Raw genomic sequence first — 23462 nt, forward strand, 5'->3', positions numbered from 1 at the left:
ACTGCTCTAACCCCTGGTGTCTCCATACAGTGTGACTGCTCTCACCTCTGGTGTCTCCGTACAGTGTGACTGCTCTCACCTCTGGTGTCACCGTACAGTGTGACTGCTCTAACCCCTGGTGTCTCCGTACAGTGTGACTGCTCTCTCCTCCGGTGTCTCCGTACAGTGTGACTGCTCTCAGCTCTGGTGTCTCCGTACAGTGTGACTGCTCTCTCCTCTGGTGTCTCCGTACAGTGTGACTGCTCTCTCCTCTGGTGTCTCCGTACAGTGTGACTGCTCTCTCCTCTGGTGTCTCTGTACAGTGTGACTGCTCTCACCTCCGGTGTCTCCATACTGTGTGACTGCTCTCACCTCTGGTGTCTCCGTACAGTGTGACTGCTCTCACCTCTGGTGTCTCCGTACAGTGTGACTGCTCTCTCCTCTGGTGTCTCCGTACAGTGTGACTGCTCTCTCCTCCGGTGTCTCCGTACAGTGTGACTGCTCTCACCTCTGGTGTCTCCGTACAGTGTGACTGCTCTCTCCTCTGGTGTCTCTGTACAGTGTGACTGCTCTCACCTCCGGTGTCTCCATACTGTGTGACTGCTCTCACCTCTGGTGTCTCCGTACAGTGTGACTGCTCTCACCTCTGGTGTCTCCGTACAGTGTGACTGCTCTCACTCCTGGTGTCTCCGTACAGTATGACTGCTCTCACCTCTGGTGTCTCCGTACAGTGTGACTGCTCTCACCTCTGGTGTCTCTGTACAGTGTGACTGCTCTCACCTCTGGTGTCTCCGTACAGTGTGACTGCTCTCACCTCTGGTGTCTCCGTACAGTGTGAGTGCTCTCTCCTCTGGTGTCTCCGTACAGTGTGACTGCTGTCACCCCTGGTGTCTCCGTACAGTGTGACTGCTCTCTCCTCCGGTGTCCCCGTACAGTGTGACTGCTCTCTCCTCCGGTGTCCCCGTACAGTGTGACTGCTCTCTCCTCTGCTCTCTCCGTAAAGTGTGACTGCTCTCTCCTCCGGTGTCCCCGTACAGTGTGACTGCTCTCTCCTCTGGTGTCTCCGTACAGTGTGACTGCTCTCACCCCTGGTGTCTCCATACAGTGTGACTGCTCTCTCCTCCGGTGTCCCCGTACAGTGTGACTGCTCTCTCCTCTGCTGTCTCCGTACAGTGTGACTGCTCTCTCCTCCGGTGTCCCCGTACAGTGTGACTGCTCTCTCCTCTGGTGTCTCCGTACAGTGCGACTGCTCTCACCTCTGGTGTCTCCGTACAGTGTGACTGCTCTCACCTCTGGTGTCTCCGTACAGTGTGACTGCTCTCACCTCTGGTGTCTCCGTACAGTGTGACTGCTCTCACCTCTGGTGTCTCCGTACAGTGTGACTGCTCTCACCTCTGGTGTCTCCGTACAGTGTGACTGCTCTCACCTCCGGTGTCTCTATACTGTGTGACTGCTCTCACCTCTGGTGTCTCCGTACAGTGTGACTGCTCTCACCCCTGGTGTCTCCGTACAGTGTGACTGCTCTCACCCCTGGTGTCTCTGTACAGTGTGACTGCTCTCTCCTCTGGTGTCTCCGTACAGTGTGACTGCTCTCTCCTCTGGTGTCTCCGTACAGTGTGACTGCTCTCACCTCTGGTGTCTCTGTACAGTGTGACTGCTCTCACCCCTGGTGTCTCTGTACAGTGTGACTGCTCTCTCCTCTGTTGTCTCCGTACAGTGTGACTGCTCTCTCCTCTGGTGTCTCCGTACAGTGTGACTGCTCTCTCCTCCGATGTCTCCGTACAGTGTGACTGCTCTCTCCTCTGTTGTCTCCGTACAGTGTGACTGCTCTCTCCTCCGGTGTCTCGGTGCAGTGTGACTGCTCTCTCCTCTGGTGTCTCCGTACAGTGTGACTGCTCTCTCCTCTGTTGTCTCCGTACAGTGTGACTGCTCTCTCCTCCGGTGTCTCCGTACAGTGTGACTGCTCTCTCCTCTGGTGTCTCCGTACAGTGTGACTGCTCTCTCCTCCGGTGTCTCCGTACAGTGTGACTGCTCTTTCCTCTGGTGTCTCCGTACAGTGTGACTGCTCTCTCTTCTGGTGTCTCCGTACAGTGTGACTGCTCTCTCCTCTGTTGTCTCCGTGCAGTGTGACTGTTGTCACCACTGGTGTCTCCGTACAATGTGACTCCTCTCTCCTCTGGTGTCTCTGTGCAGTGTGACTGCTCTCTCCTCTGGTGTCTCCATACAGTGTGACTGCGCTCACTCCTCGTGTCTCCGTACAGTGTGACTGCTCTCTCCTCTGGTGTCCCCGTACAGTGTGACTGCTCTCTCCTCTGGTGTCTCCGTACAGTGTGACTGCTCTCTCCTCTGCTGTCTCCGTACAGTGTGACTGCTCTCACCCCTGGTGCCTCCATACAGTGTGACTGCTCTCTCCTCCAGTGTCTCCGTACAGTGTGAATGCTGTCACCTCTGGTGTCTCCGTACAGTGTGACTGCTCTCACATTCGGTGTCTCCGTACAGTGTGACTGCTGTCACCTCTGGTGTCTCCGTACAGTGTGACTGCTCTCACCTCTGGTGTCTCCGTACAGTGTGGCTGCTCTCTCCTCTGGTGTCTCCGTACAGTGTGGCTGCTCTCTCCTCTGGTGTCTCCGTACACTGTGACTGCTCTCACCTCTGGTGTCTCCGTACAGTGTGACTGCTCTCACCTCTGGTGTCTCCATACAGTGTGACTGCTCTCACCTCTGGTGTCTCCATACAGTGTGACTGCTCTCTCCTCTGGTGTCTCCGTGCAGTGTGACTGCTCCCACCCCTGCTGTCTCCGTACAGTGTGACTGCTCTCAGTCCTGGTGTCTCCGTACAGCGTGACTGCTCTCACCTCTGGTGTCTCCGTACAGTGTGACTGCTCTCTCCTCTGGTGTCTCCGTACACTGTGACTGCTCTCTCCTCCGGTGTCTCCCTACAGTGTGACTGCTCTCTCCTCCGGTGTCTCCGTACAGTGTGACTGCTCTCACCCCTGGTGTCTCCATACAGTGTGACTGCTCTCTCCTCTGGTGTCTCCGTACACTGTGACTGCACTCTCCTCCGGTGTCTCCCTACAGTGTGACTGCTCTCTCCTCCGGTGTCTCCGTACAGTGTGACTGCTCTCACTCCCGGTGTCTCCGTACAGTGTGACTGCTCTCTCCTCTGCTGTCTCCGTACAGTGTGACTGCTCTCACCCCTGGTGTCTCCGTACAGTGTGACTGCTCTCATCCGGTGTCTCCGTACAGTGTGACTGCTCTCTCCTCTGCTGTCTCCGTACAGTGTGACTGCTCTCACCTCTGGTGTCTCCGTACAGTGTGACTGCTCTCTCCTCCGGTGTCTCCGTACAGTGTGACTGCTCTCACCTCTGGTGTCCCCGTACAGAGTGACTGCTCTCACCTCTGGTGTCTCCGTACAGTGTGACTGCTCTCACCTCTGGTGTCTCCGTACAGTGTGACTGCTCTCTCCTCCGGTGTCTCCGTACAGTGTGACTGCTCTCACCTCTGGTGTCTCCGTACAGTGTGACTGCTCTCACCTCCGGTGTCTCCGTACAGTGTGACTGCTCTCACCTCTGGTGTCTCCATACAGTGTGACTGCTCTCTCCTCTGGTGTCTCTGTGCAGTGTGACTGCACTCTCCTCCGGTGTCTCCGTACAGTGTGACTGCTCTCTCCTCCGGTGTCTCCGTACAGTGTGACTGCTCTCACCTCCGGTGTCTCCGTACAGTGTGACTGCTCTCACCTCTGGTGTCTCCATACAGTGTGACTGCTCTCTCCTCTGGTGTCTCTGTGCAGTGTGACTGCTCTCTCCTCTGGTGTCTCCGTACAGTGTGACTGCTCTCACCCCTGGTGTCTCCGTACAGTGTGACTGCTCTCACCCCTGGTGTCTCCGTACAGTGTGACTGCTCTCACCCCTGGTGTCTCCGTACAGTGTGACTGCTCTCTCCTCTGTTGTCTCCGTACAGTGAGACTGCTCTCTCCTCTGGTGTCTCCATACAGTGTGACTGCTCTCACCCCTGGTGTCTCCGTACAGTGTGACTGCTCTCTCCTCTGGTGTCTCCGTACAGTGTGACTGCTCTCTCCTCTGGTGTCCCCGTACAGTGTGACTGCTCTCTCCTCTGGTGTCTCCGTACAGTGTGACTGCTCTCACCCCTGGTGTCTCTGTACTGTGTGACTGCTCTCTCCTCTGGTGTCTCCGTACACTGTGACTGCTCTCACGTCCGGTGTCTCCGTACAGTGTGACTGCTCTAACCCCTGGTGTCTCCGTACAGTGTGACTGCTCTCACCTCTGGTGTCTCCGTACAGTGTGACTGCTCTCACCCCTGGTGTCTCCGTACAGTGTGACTGCTCTCTCCTCCGGTGTCTCCGTACAGTGTGACTGCTCTCACCTCTGGTGTCTCCGTACAGTGTGACTGCTCTCTCCTCTGGTGTCTCCGTACAGTGTGACTGCTCTCTCCTCTGGTGTCTCCATACAGTGTGACTGCTCTCACCTCTGGTGTCTCCGTACAGTGTGACTGCTCTCTCCTCTGGTGTCTCTGTACAGTGTGACTGCTCTCACCTCCGGTGTCTCCATACTGTGTGACTGCTCTCACCTCTGGTGTCTCCGTACAGTGTGACTGCTCTCACCTCTGGTGTCTCCGTACAGTGTGACTGCTCTCTCCTCTGGTGTCTCCGTACAGTGTGACTGCTCTCACCTCCGGTGTCTCCATACTGTGTGACTGCTCTCACCTCTGGTGTCTCCGTACAGTGTGACTGCTCTCTCCTCTGGTGTCTCCGTACAGTGTGACTGCTCTCACCTCTGGTGTCTCTGCACAGTGTGACTGCTCTCACCTCTGGTGTCTCCGTACAGTGTGACTGCTCTCACCTCTGGTGTCTCCGTACAGTGTGAGTGCTCTCTCCTCTGGTGTCTCCGTACAGTGTGACTGCTGTCACCCCTGGTGTCTCCGTACAGTGTGACTGCTCTCTCCTCCGGTGTCCCCGTACAGTGTGACTGCTCTCTCCTCCGGTGTCCCCGTACAGTGTGACTGCTCTCTCCTCTGCTCTCTCCGTACAGTGTGACTGCTCTCTCCTCCGGTGTCCCCGTACAGTGTGACTGCTCTCTCCTCTGGTGTCTCCGTACAGTGTGACTGCTCTCACCCCTGGTGTCTCCGTACAGTGTGACTGCTCTCTCCTCCGGTGTCCCCGTACAGTGTGACTGCTCTCTCCTCTGCTGTCTCCGTACAGTGTGACTGCTCTCTCCTCCGGTGTCCCCGTACAGTGTGACTGCTCTCACCTCTGGTGTCTCCGTACAGTGTGACTGCTCTCACCTCTGGTGTCTCCGTACAGTGTGACTGCTCTCACCTCTGGTGTCTCCGTACAGTGTGACTGCTCTCACCTCTGGTGTCTCCGTACAGTGTGACTGCTCTCACCTCCGGTGTCTCCATACTGTGTGACTGCTCTCACCTCTGGTGTCTCCGTACAGTGTGACTGCTCTCACCTCTGGTGTCTCCGTACAGTGTGACTGCTCTCACCCCTGGTGTCTCTGTACAGTGTGACTGCTCTCTCCTCTGGTGTCTCCGTACAGTGTGACTGCTCTCTCCTCTGGTGTCTCCGTACAGTGTGACTGCTCTCACCTCTGGTGTCTCTGTACAGTGTGACTGCTCTCACCCCTGGTGTCTCTGTACAGTGTGACTGCTCTCTCCTCTGGTGTCTCCGTACAGTGTGACTGCTCTCTCCTCTGGTGTCTCCGTACAGTGTGACTGCTCTCTCCTCCGGTGTCTCCGTACAGTGTGACTGCTCTCTCCTCTGTTGTCTCCGTGCAGTGTGACTGCTCTCTCCTCCGGTGTCTCCGTGCAGTGTGACTGCTCTCTCCTCTGGTGTCTCCGTACAGTGTGACTGCTCTCTCCTCTGTTGTCTCCGTACAGTGTGACTGCTCTCTCCTCCGGTGTCTCCGTACAGTGTGACTGCTCTCTCCTCTGGTGTCTCCGTACAGTGTGACTGCTCTCTCCTCCGGTGTCTCCGTACAGTGTGACTGCTCTTTCCTCTGGTGTCTCCGTACAGTGTGACTGCTCTCTCTTCTGGTGTCTCCGTACAGTGTGACTGCTCTCTCCTCTGTTGTCTCCGTGCAGTGTGACTGTTGTCACCACTGGTGTCTCCGTACAATGTGACTCCTCTCTCCTCTGGTGTCTCTGTACAGTGTGACTGCGCTCACTCCTCGTGTCTCCGTACAGTGTGACTGCTCTCTCCTCTGGTGTCCCCGTACAGTGTGACTGCTCTCTCCTCTGGTGTCTCCGTACAGTGTGACTGCTCTCTCCTCTGCTGTCTCCGTACAGTGTGACTGCTCTCACCCCTGGTGCCTCCATACAGTGTGACTGCTCTCTCCTCCAGTGTCTCCGTACAGTGTGAATGCTGTCACCTCTGGTGTCTCCGTACAGTGTGACTGCTCTCACGTTCGGTGTCTCCGTACAGTGTGACTGCTGTCACCTCTGGTGTCTCCGTACAGTGTGACTGCTCTCACCTCTGGTGTCTCCGTACAGTGTGGCTGCTCTCTCCTCTGGTGTCTCCGTACAGTGTGGCTGCTCTCTCCTCTGGTGTCTCCGTACACTGTGACTGCTCTCACCTCTGGTGTCTCCGTACAGTGTGACTGCTCTCACCTCTGGTGTCTCCATACAGTGTGACTGCTCTCACCTCTGGTGTCTCCATACAGTGTGACTGCTCTCTCCTCTGGTGTCTCCGTGCAGTGTGACTGCTCCCACCCCTGCTGTCTCCGTACAGTGTGACTGCTCTCAGCCCTGGTGTCTCCGTACAGCGTGACTGCTCTCACCTCTGGTGTCTCCGTACAGTGTGACTGCTCTCTCCTCTGGTGTCTCCGTACACTGTGACTGCTCTCTCCTCCGGTGTCTCCCTACAGTGTGACTGCTCTCACGTCCGGTGTCTCCGTACAGTGTGACTGCTCTCTCCTCTGGTGTCACCGTACAGTGTGACTGCTCTCACCTCTGGTGTCTCTGTACAGTGTGACTGCTCTCACCCCTGGTGTCTCCGTACAGTGTGACTGCTCTCTCCTCTGGTGTCTCCGTACAGTGTGACTGCTCTCACCTCTGGTGTCTCCATACAGTGTGACTGCTCTCTCCTCTGGTGTCTCCGTGCAGTGTGACTGCTCTCACCCCTGGTGTCTCCGTACAGTGTGACTGCTCTCTCCTCTGGTGTCTCCGTACAGTGTGACTGCTCTCACCCCTGGTGTCTCCGTACAGTGTGACTGCTCTCTCCTCCGGTGTCCCCGTACAGTGTGACTGCTCTCTCCTCTGTTGTCTCCGTACAGTGTGACTGCTCTCTCCTCCGGTGTCTCCGTACAGTGTGACTGCTCTCTCCTCTGTTGTCTCCGTACAGTGTGACTGCTCCCTCCTCCGGTGTCTCCGTACAGTGTGACTGCTCTCTCCTCCGGTGTCTCCGTACAGTGTGACTGCTCTCTCCTCTGGTGTCTCCGTACAGTGTGACTGCTCTCTCCTCTGGTGTCTCCGTACAGTGTGACTGCTCTCTCCTCTGTTGTCTCCGTACAGTGTGACTGCTCTCTCCTCTGTTGTCTCCGTACAGTGTGACTGCTCTCTCCTCCGGTGTCTCCGTACAGTGTGACTGCTCTCTCCTCCGGTGTCTCCGTACAGTGTGACTGCTCTCTCCTCTGGTGTCTCCGTACAGTGTGACTGCTCTCTCCTCTGGTGTCTCCGTACAGTGTGACTGCTCTCACCTCTGGTGTCTCCGTACAGTGTGACTGCTCTCTCCTCTGGTGTCTCCGTACAGTGTCACTGCTCTCACCCCTGGTGTCTCCGTACAGTGTGACTGCTCTCACTCCTGGTGTCTCCGTACAGTGTGACTGCTCTCGCCTCTGGTGTCTCCGTACAGTGTGACTGCTCTCACCCCTGGTGTCTCCGTACAGTGTGACTGCTCTCACCTCTGGTGTCTCCGTACAGTGTGACTGCTCTCACCTCTGGTGTCTCCGTACAGTGTGACTGCTCTCACCTCTGGTGTCTCCGTACAGTGTGACTGCTCTCACCTCCGGTATCTCCGTACAGTGTGTCTGCCCTCTCCTCTGGTGTCTCCGTACAGTGTGACTGCTCTCTCCTCTGGTGTCTCCGTGCAGTGTGACTGCTCTCTCCTCTGGTGTCTCCGTACAGTGTGACTGCTCTCTCCTCTGGTGTCTCCGTACAGTGTGACTGCTCTCTCCTCCGGTGTCTCCGTACAGTGTGACTGCTCTCTCCTCCGGTGTCTCCGTACAGTGTGACTGCTCTCTCCTGCGGTGTCTCTGTACAGTGTGACTGCTCTCTCCTGTAGTGTCTCCGTACAGTGTGACTGCTCTCACCTCCGGTGTCCCCGTACAGTGTGACTGCTCTCTCCTCCGGTGCCTCCGTACAGTGTGACTGCTCTCTCCTCTGGTGTCTCCGTACAGTGTGCCTGCTCTCTCCTCTGGTGTCTCCGTACAGTGTGACCGCTCTCTCCTCCGGTGTCTCTGTACAGTGTGACTGCTCCCTCCTCTGGTGTCTCCGTACAGTGTGACTGCTCTCTCCTCTGGTGTCTCCGTACAGTGTGACCGCTCTCTCCTCCGGTGTCTCTGTACAGTGTGACTGCTCCCTCCTCTGGTGTCTCCGTACAGTGTGACTGCTCTCTCCTCCAGTGTCTCCGTACAGTGTGACTGCTCTCTCCTCTGGTGTCTCCGTACAGTGTGACTGCTCTCACCTCTGGTGTCTCCGTACAGTGTGACTGCTCTCTCCTCTGGTGTCTCCGTACAGTGTGACTGCTCTCTCCTCCGGTGTCTCCGTACAGTGTGACTCCTCTCTCCTCTGGTGTCTCCGTACAGTGTGACTGGTGTCTCCGTACAGTGTGACTGCTCTCAGCCCTGGTGTCTCCGTACAGTGTGACTGCTCTCTCCTCCGGTGTCTCCATACAGTGTGACTGCTCTCTCTGGTGTCTCCGTACAGTGTGACTGCTCTCACCCCTGGTGTCCCCGTACAGTGTGACTGCTCTCACCCCTGGTGTCTCTGTACAGTGTGACTGCTCTCACCCCTGGTGTCCCCATACAGTGTGACTGCTCTCAGCCCTGGTGTCTCCGTACAGTGTGACTGCTCCCTTCTCCAGTGTCTCCGTACAGTGTGACTGCTCTCTCCTCTGGTGTCTCCGTACAGTGTGACTGCTCTCACCCCTGGTGTCTCCGTACAGTGTGACTGCTCTCAGCCCTGGTGTCTCCGTACAGTGTGACTGCTCTCACCCCTGGTGTCTCCGTACAGTGTGACTGCTCTCACCTCTGGTGTCTCTGTACAGTGTGACTGCTCTCACCCCTGGTGTCCCCATACAGTGTGACTGCTCTCAGCCCTGGTGTCTCCGTACAGTGTCACTGCTGTCACCTCCGGTGTCTCTGTACTGTGTGACTGCTCTCACCTCTGGTGTCTCCGTACAGTGTGACTGCTCTCTCCTCTGGTGTCTCCATCCAGTGTGGCTGCTCTCTCCTCTGGTGTCTCAGTACAGTGTGACTGCTCTCTCCTACGGTGTCTCCGTACAGTGTGACTGCTCTCTCGTCTGGTGTCTCTGTGCAGTGTGACTGCTCTCTCCTCCGGTGTCTCCGTACAGTGTGGCTGCTCTCACCTCAGGTGTCTCCGTACAGTGTGACTGCTCTCACCTCCGGTGTCTTCGTACAGTGTGACTGCTCTCACCTCCGGTGTCTTCGTACAGTGTGACTGCTCTCTCCTCTGGTGTCTCCGTACAGTGTGACTGCTCTCTCCTCCGGTGTCTCCGTACAGTGTGACTGCTCTCTCCTCTGGTGTCTCCGTACAGTGTGACTGCTCTCTCCTCTGGTGTCTCCGTACAGTGTGACTGCTCTCTCCTCTGGTGTCTCCGTACAGTGTGACTGCTCTCACCTCCGGTGTCTCCGTACAGTGTGACTGCTCTCACCTCTGGTGTCTCCGTACAGTGTGACTGCTCTCTCCTCCGGTGTCTCCGTACAGTGTGACTGCTCTCTCCTCCGGTGTCTCCGTACAGTGTGACTGCTCTCTCCTCTGGTGTCTCCGTACAGTGTGACTGCTCTCTCCTCTGGTGTCTCCGTACAGTGTGACTGCTCTCTCCTCTGTTGTCTCCGTACAGTGTGACTGCTCTCTCCTCTGTTGTCTCCGTACAGTGTGACTGCTCTCTCCTCCGGTGTCTCCGTACAGTGGGACTGCTCTCTCCTCCGGTGTCTCCGTACAGTGTGACTGCTCTCTCCTCTGGTGTCTCCGTACAGTGTGACTGCTCTCTCCTCTGGTGTCTCCGTACAGTGTGACTGCTCCCGCCTCTGGTGTCTCCGTACAGTGTGACTGCTCTCTCCTCTGGTGTCTCCGTACAGTGTCACTGCTCTCACCCCTGGTGTCTCCGTACAGTGTGACTGCTCTCACTCCTGGTGTCTCCGTACAGTGTGACTGCTCTCACCTCTGGTGTCTCCGTACAGTGTGACTGCTCTCACCCCTGGTGTCTCCGTACAGTGTGACTGCTCTCACCTCTGGTGTCTCCGTACAGTGTGACTGCTCTCACCTCTGGTGTCTCCGTACAGTGTGACTGCTCTCACCTCTGGTGTCTCCGTACAGTGTGACTGCTCTCACCTCCGGTATCTCCGTACAGTGTGTCTGCCCTCTCCTCTGGTGTCTCCGTACAGTGTGACTGCTCTCTCCTCTGGTGTCTCCGTGCAGTGTGACTGCTCTCTCCTCTGGTGTCTCCGTACAGTGTGACTGCTCTCTCCTCTGGTGTCTCCGTACAGTGTGACTGCTCTCTCCTCCGGTGTCTCCGTACAGTGTGACTGCTCTCTCCTCCGGTGTCTCCGTACAGTGTGACTGCTCTCTCCTGCGGTGTCTCTGTACAGTGTGACTGCTCTCTCCTGTGGTGTCTCCGTACAGTGTGACTGCTCTCACCTCCGGTGTCCCCGTACAGTGTGACTGCTCTCTCCTCCGGTGTCTCCGTACAGTGTGACTGCTCTCTCCTCTGGTGTCTCCGTACAGTGTGCCTGCTCTCTCCTCTGGTGTCTCCGTACAGTGTGACCGCTCTCTCCTCCGGTGTCTCTGTACAGTGTGACTGCTCCCTCCTCTGGTGTCTCCGTACAGTGTGACTGCTCTCTCCTCTGGTGTCTCCGTACAGTGTGACCGCTCTCTCCTCCGGTGTCTCTGTACAGTGTGACTGCTCCCTCCTCTGGTGTCTCCGTACAGTGTGACTGCTCTCTCCTCCAGTGTCTCCGTACAGTGTGACTGCTCTCTCCTCTGGTGTCTCCGTACAGTGTGACTGCTCTCACCTCTGGTGTCTCCGTACAGTGTGACTGCTCTCTCCTCTGGTGTCTCCGTACAGTGTGACTGCTCTCTCCTCCGGTGTCTCCGTACAGTGTGACTCCTCTCTCCTCTGGTGTCTCCGTACAGTGTGACTGGTGTCTCCGTACAGTGTGACTGCTCTCAGCCCTGGTGTCTCCGTACAGTGTGACTGCTCTCTCCTCCGGTGTCTCCATACAGTGTGACTGCTCTCTCTGGTGTCTCCGTACAGTGTGACTGCTCTCACCCCTGGTGTCCCCGTACAGTGTGACTGCTCTCACCCCTGGTGTCTCTGTACAGTGTGACTGCTCTCACCCCTGGTGTCCCCATACAGTGTGACTGCTCTCAGCCCTGGTGTCTCCGTACAGTGTGACTGCTCCCTTCTCCAGTGTCTCCGTACAGTGTGACTGCTCTCTCCTCTGGTGTCTCCGTACAGTGTGACTGCTCTCACCCCTGGTGTCTCCGTACAGTGTGACTGCTCTCAGCCCTGGTGTCTCCGTACAGTGTGACTGCTCTCACCCCTGGTGTCTCCGTACAGTGTGACTGCTCTCACCTCTGGTGTCTCTGTACAGTGTGACTGCTCTCACCCCATGTGTCCCCATACAGTGTGACTGCTCTCAGCCCTGGTGTCTCCGTACAGTGTCACTGCTGTCACCTCCGGTGTCTCTGTACTGTGTGACTGCCCTCTCCTCTGGTGTCTCCATACAGTGTGGCTGCTCTCTCCTCTGGTGTCTCAGTACAGTGTGACTGCTCTCTCCTACGGTGTCTCCGTACAGTGTGACTGCTCTCTCGTCTGGTGTCTCTGTGCAGTGTGACTGCTCTCTCCTCCGGTGTCTCCGTACAGTGTGGCTGCTCTCACCTCAGGTGTCTCCGTACAGTGTGACTGCTCTCACCTCCGGTGTCTTCGTACAGTGTGACTGCTCTCACCTCCGGTGTCTTCGTACAGTGTGACTGCTCTCTCCTCTGGTGTCTCCGTACAGTGTGACTGCTCTCTCCTCCGGTGTCTCCGTACAGTGTGACTGCTCTCTCCTCTGGTGTCTCCGTACAGTGTGACTGCTCTCTCCTCTGGTGTCTCCGTACAGTGTGACTGCTCTCTCCTCTGGTGTCTCCGTACAGTGTGACTGCTCTCACCTCCGGTGTCTCCGTACAGTGTGACTGCTCTCACCTCTGGTGTCTCCGTACAGTTTGTCTGCTCTCTCCTCTCGTGTCTCCGTACAATGTGATGGCTAAAGAGTTGGTGCAGGAGGGAGGACTTTAGTTTCGTGGATCACTGGGCCTGCTTCTGGGGAAGGTGGGACTTGTACAAGTCGGACGGGTTGCACCTGAACCAGAACGGGACAAATATCCTTGCGGCAAGGTTTGCAAGCACTGTTCGGAGGGGGGTTTAAACTAACTTGGCAGGGGGGTGGGATACAGTGTGGAGCTATAAATAGGGTGTGATGTACAGCCAAATATAGAGGAAAAAATAAGTCAGACTGGAAGGAAGAGCAAATATGTAACGGCACAAGGGAGTAGGGCAAGGCTAAATGGCATTTATTTTAATGCAAGGAGTCTTACGAATAAGGTGGATGAACTGAAAGTGTTGATGAACACATGGGAGTATGATATTGTTGCTATCACGGAGACCTGGTTGAGGGAGGGGCAAGACTGGCAGCTCAATATTCCGGGGTATAGAATCTTCAGGCAAGACAGAGCGGGGGGTAAAAGAGCTGGGGGTGTCGCAATATTAATTAAGGAGACAATTACTTCTGTAAGGAGGGACGATATATTTACAGGTTCCTCTAATGAGGCCATATGGGTTGTAAAAAAAAAAGGGGCTAGCACTTTGCTGGGAGTGCACTGTAGGCCCCCAAACAGCCAGGGGGAGATAGAGGAACAGATATGTAGGCAAATCTCAGAGAAATGTGCAAATAATTGGGTAATTATAGTGGGGGATTTCAACTTCCCCAATATTAACTGTGATAGTCAGAGTGTGAAAGGCTTAGAGGGTGCAGAATTCTTAAAGTGCATCCAGGAGAGCTTTTTAAGCCAGCATGTAGAAAGCCCTACAAGAGAGGGGACGGTACTGGACCTAATTCTAGGGAATGTGGCCGGGCAAGTGGTAGAAGTGTTAGTAGGTGAGCACTTTGGTGACAGTGACCATAATTCGGTGAGATTGAAGTTAGTCATGGAAAATGACAAGGATGGACCGGAAATAAAGGTTCTAAATTGGGGGAAGGCAGATTTTAACATGATAAGGCAGTATCTGGAGCAGAGAAGGCTGAGGGGGGAACTGATTGAGGTGTACAAAATTATGAGGGGCATAGATAGGGTGGATAGAAAGGAACTTTTCCCCTTAGTAGAGGGGTCAGTAACAAGGGGGCATAGATTCAAGGTAAGGGGCAGGAGGTTTAGAGAGGATTTGAGGAAAAAACTTTTCACCCAGAGGGTGGTTGGAATCTGGAACTCACTGCCTGAAAGGGTGGTAGAGGCAGGAACCCTCACAACATTCAAGAAGCATTTGGATGAGCACTTGAAATGCCATACCATACAAGGCCACGGACCAAATGCTGGAAAATGGGATTAGATTAGATAGGGCTTGATGGCCGCCGCGGACGCGATGGCCGAAGGGCCTCTTTCTGTGCTGTATAACTCTATGACTCCTCTGTTGTCTCCGTACAGTGTGACTGCTCTCTCCTCTGTTGTCCCCATACAGTGTGACTGCTCTCTCCTCTGTTGTCCCCATACAGTGTGACTGCTCTCTCCTCTGGTGTCTCCGTGCAGTGTACCTGCTCTCTCCTCTGGTGTCTCCGTGCAGTGTACCTGCTCTCTCCTCTGGTGTCTCCGTGCAGTGTACCTGCTCTCTCCTCTGGTGTCTCCGTACAGTGTGACTGCTCTCAGCTCTGGTCTGTTTCTCCGTACAGTGTGACTGCTCTCTCCTCTGGTGTCTCCATACAGTGTGACTGCTCTCACCTCTGGTGTCTATTTACAGTGTGACTGCTCTCTCCTCTGGTGTCTCCGTACAGTGTGACTGCTCTCACCTCTGGTGTCTCCGTACAGTGTGACTGCTCTCTCCCCTGGTGTCTCCGTACAGTGTGACTGCTCTCTCCTCTGGTGTCTCCGTACAGTGTGACTGCTCCTCTGGTGTCTCCGTACAGTGTGACTGCTCTCACCTCTGGTGTCTATTTACAGTGTGACTGCTCTCTCCTCTGGTGTCTCCGTACAGTGTGGCTGCTCTCACCTCTGGTGTCTCCGTACAGTGTGACTGCTCACTCCTCTGGTGTCTATTTACAGTGTGACTGCTCTCTCCTCTGGTGTCTCCGTACAGTGTGGCTGCTCTCACCTCTGGTGTCTCCGTACAGTGTGACTGCTCTCACCTCTGGTGTCTATTTACAGTGTGACTGCTCTCTCCTCTGGCGTCTCCGTACAGTGTGACTGCTCTCTCCTCTGGTGTCTCCGTACAGTGTGACTGCTCTCACCTCTGGTGTCTCCGTACAGTGTGACTGCTCTCACCCCTGGTGTCTCCGTACAGTGTGACTGCTCTCTCCTCCGGTGTCTCCGTACAGTGTGACTGCTCTCTCCTCTGGTGTCTCCGTACCGTGTGACTGCTCTCTCCTCCGGTGTCTCCGTACAGTGTGACTGCTCTCTCCTCTGGTGTCTCCGTACAGTGTGACTGCTCTCTCCTCTGGTGTCTCCGTACAGTGTGGCTGCTCTCACCTCTGGTGTCTCCGTACAGTGTGACTGCTCTCACCTCTGGTGTCTATTTACAGTGTGACTGCTCTCTCCTCTGGCATCTCCGTACAGTGTGACTGCTCTCTCCTCTGGTGTCTCCGTACAGTGTGACTGCTCTCACCTCTGGTGTCTCCGTACAGTGTGACTGCTCTCACCCCTGGTGTCTCCGTACAGTGTGACTGCTCTCTCCTCTGGTGTCTCCGTACAGTGTGACTGCTCTCTTCTCTGGTGTCTATTTTCAGCGTGACTGCTCTCTCCTCTGGCGTCTCCGTACAGTGTGACTGCTCTCTCCTCTGGTGTCTCCGTACAGTGTGACTGCTCTCTCCTCTGGTGTCTCCGTACAGTGTGACTGCTCTCTCCTCTGGTGTCTCCGTACAGTGTGACTGCTCTCTCCTCTGGTGTCTATTTACAGTGTGACTGCTCACTCCTCTGGTGTCTCTGTACAGTGTGACTGCTCTCTCCTCTGGTGTCTCCGTACAGTGTGACTGCTCTCTCCTCTGGTGTCTATTTACAGTGTGACTGCTCTCTCCTCTGGTGTCTCCGTACAGTGTGACTGCTCTCTTCTCTGGTGTCTATTTACAGTGTGACTGCTCTCTCCTCTGGTGTCTCCGTACACTGTGACTGCTCTCTCCTCTGGTGTCTATTTACAGTGTGACTGCTCACTCCTCTGGTGTCTCTGTACAGTGTGACTGCTCACTCCTCTGGTGTCTCTGTACAGCGTGACTGCTCTCAGCTCTGGTCTGTGTCTCCGTACAGTGTGACTGCTTTCACCAGTGATCCATGTCTCCGCAAAGTGTGACTGCAGAAAGGTGCCTGGGAAAGTCAGCCCTTGTGTCTGTTGAGATTGAAAATCTCGGAATAGAAATTCTGCTTCTACACTCACCAGCCCACCAATCCACAATTTTCTGACTATTCACTTTAATGGAGGGCAAAGTGTGAGCTGGTGAGTGCAGGAGTGGAATGTTTACCCTCATGCCCTAGTGCATAATCTATGCAGATTTGATTCCCATTGTTCAGCTCTCTGACTGTAGCGGGGGAAAAAACATACACACCAGTGTTATGCAACATGTATAATGTTAAAGGTTTTTCCCTCATGTTGGTTCTCTCACCACCTGTCGCAGGCCCAGACTGGCAGTTATGTTCTTCAGGACTCGGCCATCTCAGCCATCTCGGTCAGTAGTGGTGCTACCGAGCCACTCTTGGTGATGGACATTGAAGTTCCCCACCCAAAGTACATTCTGTGCCCTTGCTACTCTCAGTGCTTCTTCCAAGTGGGTGTTCAACATGGAGGAGTACTGATTCATCAGCTGAGGGAGGGGGGTAGGTGGTAATCAGCAGGAGGTTTCCTTGCTCATGCTTGACCTGAAGCCATGAGACTTCATGGAGTCCGGAGTCAATGTTGACTCCCAGGGCCACTCCTTCCCAACTGTATACCACTGAGCCACCACCCCTGGTGAGTCTGTCCTGCCGGTGGGACATACCCAGGGATGGTGATGGAGGAGTTTGGGACACTGGCTGACAGGTATGATTCTGTGAGTATGACAATGTTGCTTGACTGGTCTGTGGGACAGCTCTCCCAATGTTGGCACAAGTCCCCTGATGTTGGTGAGGAGGACTTTGCAGGGTTGACTGGGCTGGGTGTGCCGATGCCGTGTCCGTAGCTGGTGCCGAGGTCGATGCTGGGTGGTCCGTCCGGTTTCATTCTTCTTCTTGTGTTTCGTAGCAGTTTGTTACAACTGAGTGGCAGTTAAGAGTCAACCACATTGCTGTGGGTCTGGAGTCACATATAGGCCAGACCAGGTAAGGACAGCAGATTACCTTCCCTAAAGGACATTAGTGAACCAGGGTTTTTACAACAATCTGATAGTTTCACACTAGCTTTTTATTTAACTGAATTAAAATCCCAACTAGCCCAGTGACATTACCACTTTGCTACCATCTCCATGCAGTGTGACTGCTCTCACCTCTGTTGTCCCCGTACATTGTGACTGCTCTCTCCTCTTGTAATGTATATACCTTTAAGGGGGGAACTACTTTTTACAGCTCATGTATACTGTAGTACCGGCAGTGACCACACCTGTATATAGCACTGAGTAGTAATCTGTACAGGCAGTTCCACTGAGCGCCACGTTGAGTAAACACCTGTTGTACCGTTTCTCCTGCAGTCTGTGTCTTATTATACACGGACACAACATTGGCGACAAGGCAAGTTCGAACCTACCTGCAACTCTGCATCACCTCCCGGGGATTCGTTCCTGGAGATCAGTGGATTGGAGGTCAAGGTCAGAGACTCGGGCGTCGACCACGGGCAACCGCCCAGTCATCCAGCAGAGACTCGAGAATTGCGGGGGAAGCTGTCGAGAGCCAGGCTTGGCTTTCCAGTCGAGGTGGTCCAGCGAAACGGGCTGGCAACAGGTAGTACGCAGACCCTTCCCGGACAGCGGCGGGCTAGAGCCCAACCGAGCGGCACAGCAAAGGGCCGAGCAGCGTCGACGGGGGAGAGAGAGAGAGAGAGAGAGAGGGCAGAGCGCACAGGGCGCAGCCAGTGTTCAGGGGCCGAGCAGCGTCGAAGAGAGGGAGAGAGAGAGACGCGCAGAAACCCGCGAGGCGCCGCCATTGCCACGAGGACCGCCGAGAGCGGCGTTGGCAGCAGCGCAGGAGAAGCGTGCGAAACCTACAGGGCGCCGCCATTGCCACGAGAGCCACCGGGAGCGGCGTTGGCAGCAGCGGTGGAGGAAGGAAAGCGCGGGAGACGCCATTTTAAGCCATTGGGAGACGCCATTTTAAACCACACCCAAAATGCCGAAGAGTGGCAGTATCACCGCATTTGATAATGAAGTCGAAGATTGGACTACATATGTCGAACGAATAGAGGTGTACTGCAAGGCAAATGAGGTGTCAGATGACAAGAAAGCGTCGGTCTTGTTAAATTTAATGGGTGCAAAGACGTATGGTTTATTACGAAATCTAGTAACCCCAACGAAGCCAATGGAAGAGAGTTTTGAAGACATAGTAACGATACTACAGGAACATTTAAACCCCATACCGCTGCTGATAGCAGAAAGATTCAAGTTTCACAAACGGAACCAGCATAAGGATGAAAGCAATGCTGATTATTTAACAGAACTGCGCAAACTATCGAAACACTGCCAGTTTGGAGCGGGATTGGCAGATACCTTAAGGGACAAGTTTGTGTGTGGGCTTCAAAGTGAAGGAACCCAGAAACGGCTTTTATCTGAAAAGGACCTTACGCTGGAAAAGGCTTTCAGCATTGCGGTATCATATGAAGCAGCAGCACGGGGCGCTGCAGAGATACAACAGAGACCACAAGAATATGGCACAAACGAAATGTCATATGGAACAGAGAAGTGCTATCGCTGCGGCAGAACAACACACGACCAGAATGATTGCTGGTTCAAAGACAAAGTGTGCAGACAGTGTGGAAAAGTAGGACACATAGCACGAGTCTGCAGGTCAGGAAAGAAAACCAGCAATAAGGAACCTACCAAAGAAAAGTACAAGAAGGTACATAAGATGACGGAGAATAGTTCAGACGAACAAAAGAGTGACAACGACTCCGAAAGCAGGGAACTGAGTTGTCTGAAACTACATAATGTGATCACAACGGAGGATCACCAAACCATTTGGGTCACTCTCAAGATAGCAGGAGTCCAGGTAAAGATGGAATTGGACACAGGATCAGCCCTAACAGTCATAAACCGACGGGACTACGAGCGGCTATTCTCACACATACCCTTGAGAGATACAAAAATTATTTTGAAGACGTACACGGGGCAAAAAGTCTACCCCAAAGGAAAAATAAGGGTGACCGTTATATATAACGGTAAGGAAACACCAAAACTAGACCTGTATGTATTACAAGATGGAGGACCACCATTACTGGGACATGAATGGATCCGGAAAATACAACTGGATTGGCATTCCATACAGGCACTGACTGTGGCTGACAAAAAGGATGACGACGTCACACCTGGGCGACTGTCAAAGATCCTAACTGACGCGAAAGAAGTGTTCCAGCAAGGACTCGGAACACTAAAAGGCATGACAGCGACGATTAAAATTGAAGAAAACGCAAGCCCAAAATTTTTTAAGGCCAGACTGGTACCTTATGCGATCCGCCCAGCCGTCGAAGCAGAGCTGGAGAGTCTGGAACGTTCAGGTGTACTGTCCAAGGTAGACTGGAGTGAGTGGGCTACACCCATCGTCCCTGTGATGAAAAAGTCGTTGAGCAGCACGCCTGGGGAACCAAGGAAGGTTCGCATCTGTGGGGACTTTAAGGTAACAGTGAACCCGGTCCTTCACACCGTACAATATCCACTTCTGCGGATTGAAGATATTTTCGCCTCGCTATCTGGAGGGAAACGCTTCACTAAGATTGATCTGGCCCAGGCGTATCTGCAAATGGAGGTAGAAGAAGCATCAAAAAAATACCTCACAATCAACACCCATAAAGGTCTCTAGCAATACAACCGGCTGGTATTCGGGGTAGCATCAGCTCCGGCTATTTGGCAGAGGGCAATGGAACAAGTCCTGCAAGGGATCCCAGGGACCCAGTGTTATTTGGACGACATCCTGGTCATGGGCGAAAATGACAGTGATCACCTTGCCAACCTGGAGCAGGTGCTCACTAGATTGCAGGAATATGGGCTCCGAGCTAACCGCCCCAAATGCGAGTTTTTTAGGAAACAGATCTCGTATTGTGGCCACGTTATCGATAAAGAGGGGTTACATAAGTCCCCAGAGAAGATTGAGGCAGCAGTCCAGGCTCCAGCACCGGAAAATGTGTCACAACTGAGGTCGTTCCTCGGGCTGGTAAACTACTACCATAAGTTCTTGCCAAATTTGTCTACAATACTACACCCACTGAACACCCTACTGCAAACTGGGGTGCCATGGAAGTGGAGTGACGAATGTAGACGAGCTTTCCAGAAGAGCAAAACACTAATCACATCGAAAGAGGTATTGGCCCATTACAACCCGGCATTACCAATCCCAGATTCTCACCAACTTCTACCGGTGCACCATCGAGAGTATCCTGTCCGGCTGCATCACTACCTGGTATGGCAACTGCACCGCCACAGACCGCAAGGCTCTACAGATGGTAGTGAAAGCTGCACAACACACTATAGGAATTAAACTACCTGCTGTGCAGGATATCTACCCCGAGAGGTGCCGGGGGAAGGCCCTGAGAATCATTAAAGATGCGAGTCACCCCAGCCACAACCTCTTTGCCCTGCTCCCGTCCGGTAAGAGATACCGAAGCATACGGTCTCATACCAACAGGTTTCAAAACGGCTTCTACCCCAAGGCCATAAGACTCATGAACGATTAATTTATTACTGTTGTTTTATTTATTATTACTGTCTTTCTATTAGTATTTCTATTAGTATTTTTATTATTGTTATGCCATATTTATTCCAATGTTGGGAGGACTCGTAAAAATCAACATTTCATTGTGCAGTACACACGTCTGCTGCATATATGACAAATAAAATTGAATTGAATTGAATGTGATGCGTCACCCTACGGCATTGGAGCGGTGCTGTCGCACAAATTCTCGACGGCTCAGAGAGGCCAATAGCCTTTGCATCACGATCACTAACCTCAGCCGAGCTAAACTACGCCCAGATTGACAGGGAGGCCCTCAGCCTAGTGTGGGGAGTGAAAAAGTTCAATCACTATCTGCACGGGCAGAAATTCACCTTGCTGACTGATCACCAGCCTCTTGTCTCCATTTTTAATCCGAAGAAGGGCGTTCCGGTGATGACTGCGCAACGACTACAAAGATGGTCACTCTTGCTAGGGGCGCACCACTATGAGATTGAATATAAGGGCACGAAACAGCATGGAAATTGTGGTGTATGTAACCTGTTCCACCTTAAGAGAACTACTTTAAGAGATGTACTACTTTCTCTTGGCTGCTGTATACTGTAATACCGGTGGTGACCACACCGGTATATAAGTGTTGTGTAAGGATTTGCTGGGCAGTTTAGCCCTGACCTCCGAATAGTAAAGACCTGTTAAAAGTTATTCTTGTTGTCTGTGTCCAGTGATTGATCCTAAACATAGCTGGGACACACAGACTCAACAGAAATGCTGATGGGCTATCACGCCTGCCACTGCCTACTGCGGAGGAAGCACCAGCAGTGGATCCTGTCGAAATATTCCATTCGACTATAGTTGAATACCTACCGGTAACTAACGCTTGTATCGAAAAGGAAACCCGAAATGACCCGACACTGCCTCGGGTATATGATTTGACGGTGAAGGGATGGCGACTCACTGTTGCCAGCATTCGCAACAAGGAGAGAACAGCTGTCAGTGTGCCGGGGGACCTTGATGTGTGGATCCCGAGTGGTAATTCCACCCAAGTTAAGGGATAGAGTGCTCAATGAGCTTCATGAGGGTCATCTGGGAGGGGTAAAAATGAAAAGCCTAGCCAGGGCTTATGTGTGGTGGCTGGGAATCGATAAACAAATAGAGGACCTGACCAAGAGCTGCTCAGGATGCCAGAGAGTCCAAAATGCACCACCACAGGCCCCTCTACACCCATGGGAGTGGCCCTCATCTCCATGGCAACGGGTGCATATTGATTTTGCTAGTCCATTCATGGACTCGATGTTTTTAATAGCCGTGGATGCGCACTCGAAATGGCCTGAGGTGATCAAAATGTCCTCCACCACCATGGAGAAAACTATTGCAGTCCTACGGACCATTTTTGCCAGGAATGGCTTGCCAGACAGATTTGCTCCGACAACAGACCACAGTTTGTGTCCGAAGAGTTCCGGAGGTTCTTGAAAAAGAATGGGGTAAGGCATTACACATCCGCCCCGTATCATCCAGCCACAAATGGATTGGCTGAGAGGTTCGTACAAACCTTTAAGAAGGCAATAAAGGCTATGTACAATGACAACATTCCGCTGCAGCACAAGGTGGACAATTTCCTGTTCGCCTACCGGAATGCGACACATGCAGTCACCAACCAGGCCCCAGCCATGATGTTCTTTAACCGAAGGTTAAGATCTCGCCTGGATTTGCTCAGACCAAACGTACGAAGAGATGTTGAGAGTAAGCAATTCCAGCACATCCATGAGAAGCCAACAAGGAGCTTCAATGTAGGGCAACCAGTCTTGGCCCGCGACTACCAAACAGAAAAATGGCAGCCAGGAACGATATGCACACGGCAGGGCCCACTAATGTACACAGTGGACGTTGGGGAGAGCATCATGAGACGCCATGCTGACTAGATCCTAGAGTCACAGGAACAAGTCAACCCCATGCCTCGCCCATACGTACCTGGTGATGAACCCGACGTACAGGTCGCATCTACCCCAGAAACAGTAGCATCGGAAGCTGATGACCCAACCGACGACAGGGTGCCAGAATCGCCTCCGCACCAAGAGCGAGACACTCGGGAAAGGCGCTATCCAGAAAGGATCAGGAAGCCTCCCCAAAGACTGAATATATAAATAGACTATTTTCAGCTAATGTTGCATGTTAAAAGTGTTAATTGTAATTAGTTTGATATTTAATTGTTAAATGAGTGTTATGGTACTGTTAATCTAAAAGGGGAGGAATTGTAATGTATATACCTTTAAGGGGGGAACTATCTTTTACAACTCATGTATACTGCAGTACCGGCAATGACCACACCTGTATATAGCACTGAGTAGTCATCTGTACAGGCAGTTCCACTGTGAGCCACGTTGAGTAAACACCTGTTGTACCGTTTCTCCTGCAGTCTGTGTCTTATTATACACAGACACAACACCTCTGGTGTCTCCTTACAGTGTGACTGCTCTCACCAGTGATCCGTGTCTCCGTAAAGTGTGACTGCAGAAAGGTGCCTGGGAAAGTCAGCCCTTGTGTCTGTTCAGGCAGTGACTTCTCAGTCCAGGCTCTGGGTCAAGTGTGGATTTGAACAACCTGGCATGATTCTTCCTCCGCCCCTCTCTCTCGTGAAGGACGTTGTCCCCTCATAGGGGTACCATTGCACTGGCACTTGCCACCCTCCCGTACCTTGCCTCCGTGTCCTTCTGTCTGTATGTGAGCTGAGATTGTGAGTGTAAGCAGCCAAGCCTGATGTTCCTTCATATACACACACACACACTCACACACCACTCACACTCACACATACACACACACACACACTCTCACACCACACACACGCTCACACTCACTCACACCACTCACACTCACACACACCACACACACACTCTCATACACACACATTCACACACATGCGCACACACACTCGTGCGCACACTCACGCACGCGCACATTCACGCACACACATTCTCACACACACACACACACATTCACGCACGCACACACACACACATTCACGCACACACACACATTCACGCACACGCCCCCACACACACGCGCCCACACACACCCACACACACGCGCCCACACACACCCACACACACACGCCCACACACACACACGCCCACACGCACACACGCCCAC

General features: G+C 53.5%; 1 protein-coding gene across 2 annotated transcripts in view; it reads left to right on the forward strand.

The window, feature by feature from the left end:
* The window catches only part of LOC147119549 (uncharacterized), a 101019-nt gene that overhangs the window by 64617 nt on the left and 12940 nt on the right, over window positions 1–23462 (forward strand). The gene's annotated exons all lie outside the window — the stretch shown is intronic.

Source organism: Somniosus microcephalus, chromosome 4 (assembly GCF_052327205.1).
Source record: "Somniosus microcephalus isolate GS21.2 chromosome 4, FLI_Smic_1.0, whole genome shotgun sequence".
NCBI classification, from domain to species: Eukaryota; Metazoa; Chordata; class Chondrichthyes; order Squaliformes; family Somniosidae; genus Somniosus; species Somniosus microcephalus.